The 9044-nt window shown below is 37.7% G+C and overlaps 1 pseudogene; it reads left to right on the forward strand.

Annotated features, from left to right (window-relative positions):
• The first annotated feature begins 1815 nt into the window (after positions 1–1815).
• LOC131535149 (cytochrome P450 26B1-like) lies at positions 1816–7503 on the forward strand (annotated as a pseudogene).
• The last annotated feature ends 1541 nt before the right edge of the window (positions 7504–9044 follow it).

Consider the following 9044-nt stretch of genomic DNA (forward strand, 5'->3'; position numbering starts at 1 on the left):
GATGGTTGTCTTCTGTGCCTCTCTACCTCCTGCCCTTTCTCACTCTGACCTGAAATTATTAAAGAAAGACAAATGCAAGCCAACTTCATCTTCTGACCTGTTTTAGAAATGCAGAAATAACAAAAGCAGCTCTGCCTCTCTGACCAGAGGGAAATTAGACAGATCATTTACAATTACACAACTTTCTTCTGTTTGTATGTGATAGTATTATTCCACATGGATTCTATACAGTTATATAAAAATATATATATATATATATAAGTATATATCAGTTTGTACAGTATAAAACCACCATTACGCCTATGGAGAGTCCCCATAAACCACAAATGCCAGACCGTGTGTGTGTGTTTATAAGTTTTGTATTTTTTTAGCCTACTGAAATGCAAACTTTTTTTTTTTTGATCAATATACAAGCTGGGTAGTGACTGTGTTCTTAGGACAACAAACTTTGATGTTTGCAGCCAGAGATGAATGAATGCTGGCATAATTTTAAAATTCTAATAATAATAATAATAGACATTATTTGTAAGAATCTCAATGAAAATTGAGCCGCATCCTGATAGTTGGGCCAAAAATGTGAACCTGTAGACTGTGTATTTAGCGCAGTCTGACTATAATTCAGGATGCGAATTATCTTTAAAAATTAGATTAAAAGTCACACTGCCATAAATACACACTCTAGAACAGAAATGAACAATTAGCAACTGCTGCTCGATCGTTGTCTGTATCGGACAGTACATAAAATAAATTAGCCTACACTATTTAACGCATTTGTTATAGATTTAAACATCACAAATATACTACAAAATTATTAGTTTTAAAATAAGTTCTCGGAGCGACAAAATCAAATAAAAAATGTTGCGCATAGACGAAAGTTAAACGCTTGCGTTGAGAAACTTTTTTTTATTTTTATTTTTTATAAAAGTTGGTCCTCTGGAAGTACCTCAATAATCCACAGACGCTTTAAAATCAATGTCGTCTGACTAAGTAAAGAAAAAATTTAATTTATTTAGTCTAAAAGGTTTAACACCAAACAGGTGTCTCGCATGCAACTTTTCTGTAAACACGTGTAATCATGTTATTTTTGATTGTCTGAAAAGAATTCAATCTGACATAATTAAAAAAAATAACATTTTTTTTTTTTTTTACATAAAACATTTTAGATGTAGACATTATAAACTAGAATGCTTGCCTAAACTGCCATGCATGAAAATAATGACAAGTGGATCGAATGGAATTCCAATGAGGAAATAAGTAAAACCCCTAAAATATCTCTCTCTTTCTGATTTCCTCTGTGAAACCTACGATCTCAAACGTTTCTCATCTCCTGTGATCTATCCACGACCTCTTCAACTATTAGAGAAAAAAAAAATGCTCACACGTCACTGGTGAAGGTGGATCATAACATGTGCCAATACCTATAAAGCTCGAGCGCGAGATGCACAGAAGACACATAGTTCACCTAAGAGATTCTCGAAGTTTCACTGGATATCTTCGCTATGATTTTACACTCTTCCTGAGGTGAGTACACACAGTCATTGTCTGTCTCTGATTCACTTGTAAGGTCATCATTAGCTCTGTTATTAAGATGATGTTATTATTTCAGATTACCGATTGATTGCATGTTTTAGCAGCAGATCTGAGAGACAGAATTTTGTTTACACCCTTAAAAATAAAGTAGCCTATCTTATTTATACTTATTTTTATACTGGTTTTAAGGTATAAGAACCATCTTATAAAGAGTCATTTTATGCATATACTTCGGAGATTTAAATCTCTTAATGTTTCACTTTGTTCTTCAGATAAGAATCAAAATTGGGTTGACAGTCCTGAACTGAAGAATTAATGTAGGCTAGTCTGATGTTAAATATTCTATGATGTTGTTAAGAAGTTATGAGTTTTACTTACTCGGAATTGTTTATAAGCAGAGAGATCTTCTGTGTTAAGCACAAATGTGTGCTCGTTTCCAAAGTTCTCGTAATCTCAAGTTCGGTTCGAGCCTGATTTACAGTCGGAGTGGGTGAGAGGGCTGTGTTCCAGGGGTTGCACCCCAAGAAAAGGTGGATAAACTCAGATGAAAGACATGCCAGCGCATGCAACTTGTAAAACTGTTTGGAATAGTTGTCAGCTTCTTGTCCTTCTCTGGGAAGCTGGAGAGACTGACAGCACGATAGATCTTCTCTCTTCATAAAGCCCATGTTAGACCCGTCCCGTGTAATGTCCTATTCTTATTCCATTCCTAGATATCCAATGAGCGCGTAAAGGGGTCTTCTTGCGAGTTACACAACTTTTGGAGGCGCTCCATCATAAAGAACGTATCACTGGAACAACACGCACAGGCGCAAGTGGATTCTTTGCTTTCTTTTTTGGCTTTGCACATCGCTGGAGATGTTCGGGCACGATATCTGCCTCGTGTCCGCGTTGCTGGCGGCTGCCGGTGCTGTCTTACCGGCTCTGCTGTTGCTTGTGGTTTCGCGGCTGCTGTGGGAGTTCAGGTGGAGCATCACCCGGGATCGGACGTGTAAACTCCCACTCCGCAGGGCTCCATGGGCTGGCCGCTGGTCGGAGAAACTTTTCACTGGCTTTTCCAGGTAAGACTTGAGCATATAAATAAAATTCTAGTCTGTTTCTCTCAATTCTTTTTGCTCTTATTTATGATTTATCGATCATGGATTTCATGGGCTACTTTGTTCCCTCTATTAGAAAGTTCTAATATATAGCCTAAGCCTATGCATTATATTGTAATTTTATATTATTAACATGTTTTAGAAGCAAAAAAAAGAAAAAAAAGAAAAGAAAAAGATTAGGCCATTTATCAAGGTAATAGGCTATATAAGTAAAATACTGTTAAAATTAGTTCTCGAATTATTTCGGCAGGGTAAACGTTGCAAAAATAAATAAATAAATAGCCTAAATAAATTTGTTTTAAAATCAGCAATTTTATTTATTCGTTCGTTTTGCGAAAAACTTAAGTGTTTTTGGCGCCCCCAGCGCATTTAACTATCAACAATGCGTTTTAATTAAACAAAACTACCGTTTTCCGATATATTGTGTAAATCTACAATAGCCTTATAAATAATGACAGTAGGCTGCTTACATTTTATCGTGCACCTTATGTAACTTTACTGCTATTAAGCACGTGTTGCTATGGTTACCTCAGCAAGCAAAGCCAATTTCTTTACGATCATAAACATTTTAGTCTAGTGCACTCTGACTCACTTGTGAAACGTAGCTATGAAAACAATGCATGAAGCCCCCGGTTAAAATCATGTAGTAGGTAAAAAATGATTAAAAGGACAAATTCGAATTCCACCGCAAAGCATCAAATTTAGGCTATTTAGATTTTATATAGGGCCTAAGTTAATTATTTTATTAATGTTATCAAATGTAGATTAGAGTGATCTATGTTGCATTTTATGTTATTTTGCTGATATTTATGCATTACCTTTAGTGCAATGTTTCTCAGAGGAAGATGAGGCATATGAGCCAGTTCCTCTGCTGGCCTGATGTGCAAATCCACAAGGGGAATTATTCCCTGCATGCGTGAACTTGATGAGGGTGTAATTCTTCACTGTGGTAAAAACAGACGTTTTCACCTTGATTTCAAACAGAGTGGCAGAACTGATTAATCCATTCCAGAAGATGCAATAAAAATAAATAATTATGTAGGCCTGGAAAGTTTCTAAAATAGTATGGAAAATTTATATGGAAATATTTCTGTCAGGACCACTATTGCCAAAGATGAGATGATTGACAATTAGCATACAGTTTGGATTGGCGGTATGGTTCTGTTCTGGGCAAGAACTCCCTGCGTATCCAAAGTATTGCAGATATTGTTAAAGTTCAGTAATTTTATGTACACATTTTGAATTAGTCTGATTCAAAAGAAAATCAGAAAGCTGGATCCTGACTGACAGAGGAGGAGTTGGGGAAGGAGGAGGGTAATTAGATATTGAGCAATGCAAAAACTGCTGATAATACTGAGGGACCTTATATATGGATGCTTAGATAGGTGTCGTATCCCTATAGGTAGATGGGGATCAGCTGATGCGAGCTTGACTAACGTGACCTGCCAGAACTAACGCTTGATTTTTAGTATGGAAATTTTAAAATTCTTAAAAGTCACAAACGACTGGAAAGGTCTTGGGGAAGTAGTGGGGTATTGCATCTATCTAAAAGGTTTGACATGAAACTCTGTTGTGTTGTAACAGGGATCCAGCTTTCACATCTCTAGACGAGAGAAACACGGAAATGTTTTTAAAACTCACCTTTTGGGCAAACCCCTCATCCGAGTGACCGGTGCAGAAAACATCCGTAAGATTCTGCTGGGTGAACACTCACTGGTGTGCACGCAGTGGCCCCAGAGCACACGCATTATCCTGGGGCCCAACACTCTGGTAAACTCAGTTGGTGACCTGCACAAGAGGAAGAGAAAAGTAAGTGTATCTGAAAGGCCTGGACCCTGAAAGACTTGTCAATAAAAACAAGGCATCTGATCGAAAGTATTAACCCATTAATTGCTTTATTTCTCCTATAAATATCCCTGTAAAGATGAATGCTCACAAAAAAAAAAAAAAAAAATTAATTTCCAGCCATTAATGAATAGTTCAGCATTTGATCAATAAAATTTTGTTTTCTAGATCCTTGCAAAAGTGTTTTGCCGTGGGCGCTGGAGGCCTATCTGCCACGCCTTCAAGATGTCGTCAAGACTGAAATTGCTAAGTGGTGCGCCGAGACCGGGTCTATGGACGTTTACACCGCAGCTAAGTCACTCACTTTCCGCATTGCAGTGCGAGTCCTGCTCGGTCTGCATCTGGAGGAGCAGCAAATCACTTCTCTCTCCAAAACCTTTGAACAGCTCATGAACAACCTCTTTTCTCTTCCTTTTGACACCCCCATAAGCGGCCTGCGTAAGGTGAGAATGAATCCAGTTCTGATCTTCCATCCACAAGCCAAAAGTCACATTGTTTCACAGCATGAGCAAACAAAAATAAATTTCCAGGTCACTAGATGAATGTCTAAATTTCATCTGCTTTGGAGAACTTTTATTCATGAACAGCCTATTTGTTTTGTTGTAGGGAATCAGGGCCCGTGAGATTCTGCACTCTGCCATGGAAAAGATCATAGAGGAGAAACTGAAAAAGCAGCAAACCAGTGATTATTGTGATGCTTTTGACTATATGCTGAGCAGTGCAAAGGAAGATGACTATGAGCTTACAATGCAAGAGCTCAAGGTAAACCATAGAAGGCCAAATCCAAATTGATTGTGCACTCTTAAAAATAAAGGTTCTTTATTGGCATCAATGGTTCCACAAAGAACATTTACCATCTATGGAAACTTTTCATTCTGCAAAAGGTTCTTTACAGTGGAAAAATGTTCTTCACACTAATAATAAAAAATGGTTCTTTTAAGAACTGTTCACTGAAAGGTTCTTTGGGGAACCAAAACTGGTTCTTCTATGGCGTCGCTGTGAAAACCCCTTTTGGAACCTTTATTTTTAATTATTTTATTTTGTAATATTATATTTAGCTTTCATCACAGATGATGATCCCATGATACTGTTTTGATCCAGTTAAATGTATTTATTTATTTAACACACACACACACACACACACATATATATATATATATGTGTGTGTGTGTGTGTGTATATATGTGTGTGTGTGTATGTGTGTATATATATATATATATATATATATATATACATACATACATACACACATATATATATATATATATATATATATATACATACATACACACACACATATATATATATACATACATACATACACACATATATATATATATATATATATATATATATATGCACACACATACATATATTACTGTTTTTGAACAAATAAATGCAGCCTTGGTGAGCATAAGATACTTTTTTTTTTTTAAATATGAAAGAATTGTAATTATTCCAAACTTTTGACCTGTAGTGAGTGTGTATATGTGCAAAACAAAAAAATTGCTATTCTCAGTTGTTTGCATTTAATTTTTTGCCTTTCAGTTTCATTTGGATTCATGTTTGCAAAATAAATGAAAATGCATTTCAGGAAACTGCAGTAGAGTTAATCTTCGCTGCTCACTCCACTACTGCCAGCGCATCAACATCCCTCATCCTGCAGCTGCTGCGTCATCCAGATGTGAGCGAGCGCCAGAGCACGCCAGAGCAGAGCTGGAAAGCGAGGGGCTGATCGGCGACACCCACGGATACTGCCGCTCTGTTGCCATGGGAACTTCATCAGCGAGGAAAGCGATGCTGCTGAGAAGAGTACCAGCGGTGGAGATCAGCGATGAATAAAACATCGTGTTTTGAAGCAGGAGACAAGGAAGAGGGGTATCGCTCTCGCACCCACGTCCCTTACCTGAGTTTGGAGAAACTGAGTCAACTTTCTTACCTGGACTGTGTGGTCAAAGAGGTGCTTCGGTTCCTCCCACCGGTGTCTGGCGGATACAGGACAGTCCTGCAAACATTTGAATTAAACGTAAGTGTTTTGTGCAAAATAATTACTGCAAATACCGTTTTATGGATAGTGCATTCATATATTGTCTGCAAAAGCTAGTTCATTTTTTCAGCAACATTTTAAATTAGAAACAGAAATTACTACATTATAACAAGTGAAATTATACATTATAAAACCACGATATTGCGTGAATAATAATAATAATAAATCAGATGTTGCTGGTAAAAAAAATTAACTGTAAAATATTTTGTGCACAGAAAAAAAATACAAAAAATTATATTAGCAACATTAAAATTACTACATTATGAAACATTACATTATAATTTGTAATCATAAAAGTATGAAATCACAATATAGTGTGACTTTTTTTTTATCATTATTAATAATAATTCAAGTTTTAAAAAAATTTAAAATGTTTTTTGTGCATCTAGCATTGAAAATGGTGTTGAAAAAATGAAATCATTTTGTCAGTAATACTTATTTTAGGAACATTAATAAAGCCATAAAATTAAAACAATAAAAATGATAAAATCATGATCATGATATAATGTGAATAATACTACTACTAATAAACAGAGTTTGCTGATGAAAAACATGGATTCAAAACTTTACACAAAAATCTGACTAACCTAATAATTGTATATTGTGCATTTGCAGGGTTATCAGATCCCAAAGGGCTGGAGCGTCATGTACAGCATCCGTGACACGCAGACAGCAGAGGCATATCAGAACCCAGAGCTCTTCGACCCAGACCGGTTCTGCGCAGATCGAAACGAGAGCAAAACTGACCGCTTCAGTTACGTCCCATTTGGAGGTGGTGTGAGGAGGTGCGTTGGCGGAGCTCGCTTTGATTGTGCTCAAAACTCTTGCGGTGGAGTTGCTTGCCACGGTAGATTGCACTCTGGCAACAGAAACATATCCAAGGATGCAGACGGTGCCAATCGTGCATCCGGTCAATGGATTGCATGTGTTTTTAACTACAGAACCCACGGAGTTGAGAGAAATCGGAGGAGTCCACGCATATAGACAAAAACTTCCTTTAGACATTGTACCATATAGAACGCCAATGCATAGATGTCAAACTGCTTTTGGGAATCATATGCAGTTTCCTTTATAATGTTTATATAAAGCAAACCGTCTGGAAATGGATGAAATGATGAACCTGACCCATTCATTAGATAATGCAAAGTCTTGAACTCTTGTTTTTAGTGAACTTGTGGAAAGGGTAAATATCCACTAGAATGCATGAAAAAGTTACTTAAACCTGTGTAAAAGTCTGTTAGGTTTGAATAGCCAAGCCATTGTGAGGTGCATGAGGAAATCTAAAAAAAAAAAAATCTTAAAAAATATAAAATATAAATGCATTTAAATTCATTTATCTAAACCTTGTATGTGATATATAAACAAAACCTGTTTTTGTTTTATGAAATGAAGTAGGAACACAAATAAGCTCTATTTATATTTTTTCTCAAGTGAATAGGATAGCTCACTAAATAAAAAATAATATTATGCCACTTTCTAATTTCTAGGCCACTGTACTACTAAAATGACTAGTTAACTATACATGCTGTCCTTGCGGATCTAGTACTTACAGAAGTCACATATTGCTTTAAACCATGTAAATAGATGACTAATGCATAGTTATTTGTCTTTATCATGAATGTAAGCTGTGAAAAATGACCCTTGCGCTGTGAACTGGGGATCAGTTTTCTCCCTCGCCGATGGGAGTCAGGGCTCATTCCACTAGGAGTGTGGCGGCCTCCAAGGCCTTCATGGCTGGTGTCCCAATTCAGGACATCTGTAACGCTGCGGGATGGTCTACGCCCCTGACCTTTGTCAGGTTTTATGGCCTGGACATGCGGGCCACTCCAGGCTCTTCTGTCCTCTCGCCCTAGTTGTGCTCCGCAGGGATACACACTGGGCAGGGGTTGGGAAGTCTGGCAGCGTGGATATCTCGTTCCCCTAGCGTCTTCGGACGCAGCTCGAGTTCCTGAAGAGGAACGTCTTGGGTTACGTATGTAACCCCAGTTCCTCGAGGGAACGAGACACTGCGTCCCGATGCCACACTTCCGGCATCCCTGCCAGCGCTTGCTTCATTCCAGAGGCTGACGCCAGTTTGCACCGCACGTGCTTTTATACCAGCTGGTCATTACGTCACCTCGCCCGTGACGTCTCGCCCATCCAATGGACAGATTTAATTTGAATTCAGAGCCGGTTACGCTGAAGGCGTTCCCCTAGCGTCTTCGGACGCAGCGTCTCGTTCCCTCGAGGAACTGGGGTTACATACGAAACCTAAGACGTTTCCCATCACTAGCGATTACTATATCCATATACCATGGTATGTACGTTGTATTTTAAAGCATCTTAAAAAAAATACCATGATTATGTTCACGGTTGTAATGTTGCAGACAGAGATGTGGATAAAAGAGATTAATTAATGAAACAAAACAGCAAACAAACATGGAGAGCATGAGGAACGGGAGCATTACATCAAACATCTTACAAGGAAGTGAAACACTAGCCCTGCGTCCCAATGTGCATACTATCCAACCTATCTGCCCTAAATA

The sequence above is a fragment of the Onychostoma macrolepis genome, unplaced genomic scaffold (genome assembly GCF_012432095.1).
Source record: "Onychostoma macrolepis isolate SWU-2019 unplaced genomic scaffold, ASM1243209v1 Scaffold168, whole genome shotgun sequence".
NCBI lineage: Eukaryota > Metazoa > Chordata > Actinopteri > Cypriniformes > Cyprinidae > Onychostoma > Onychostoma macrolepis.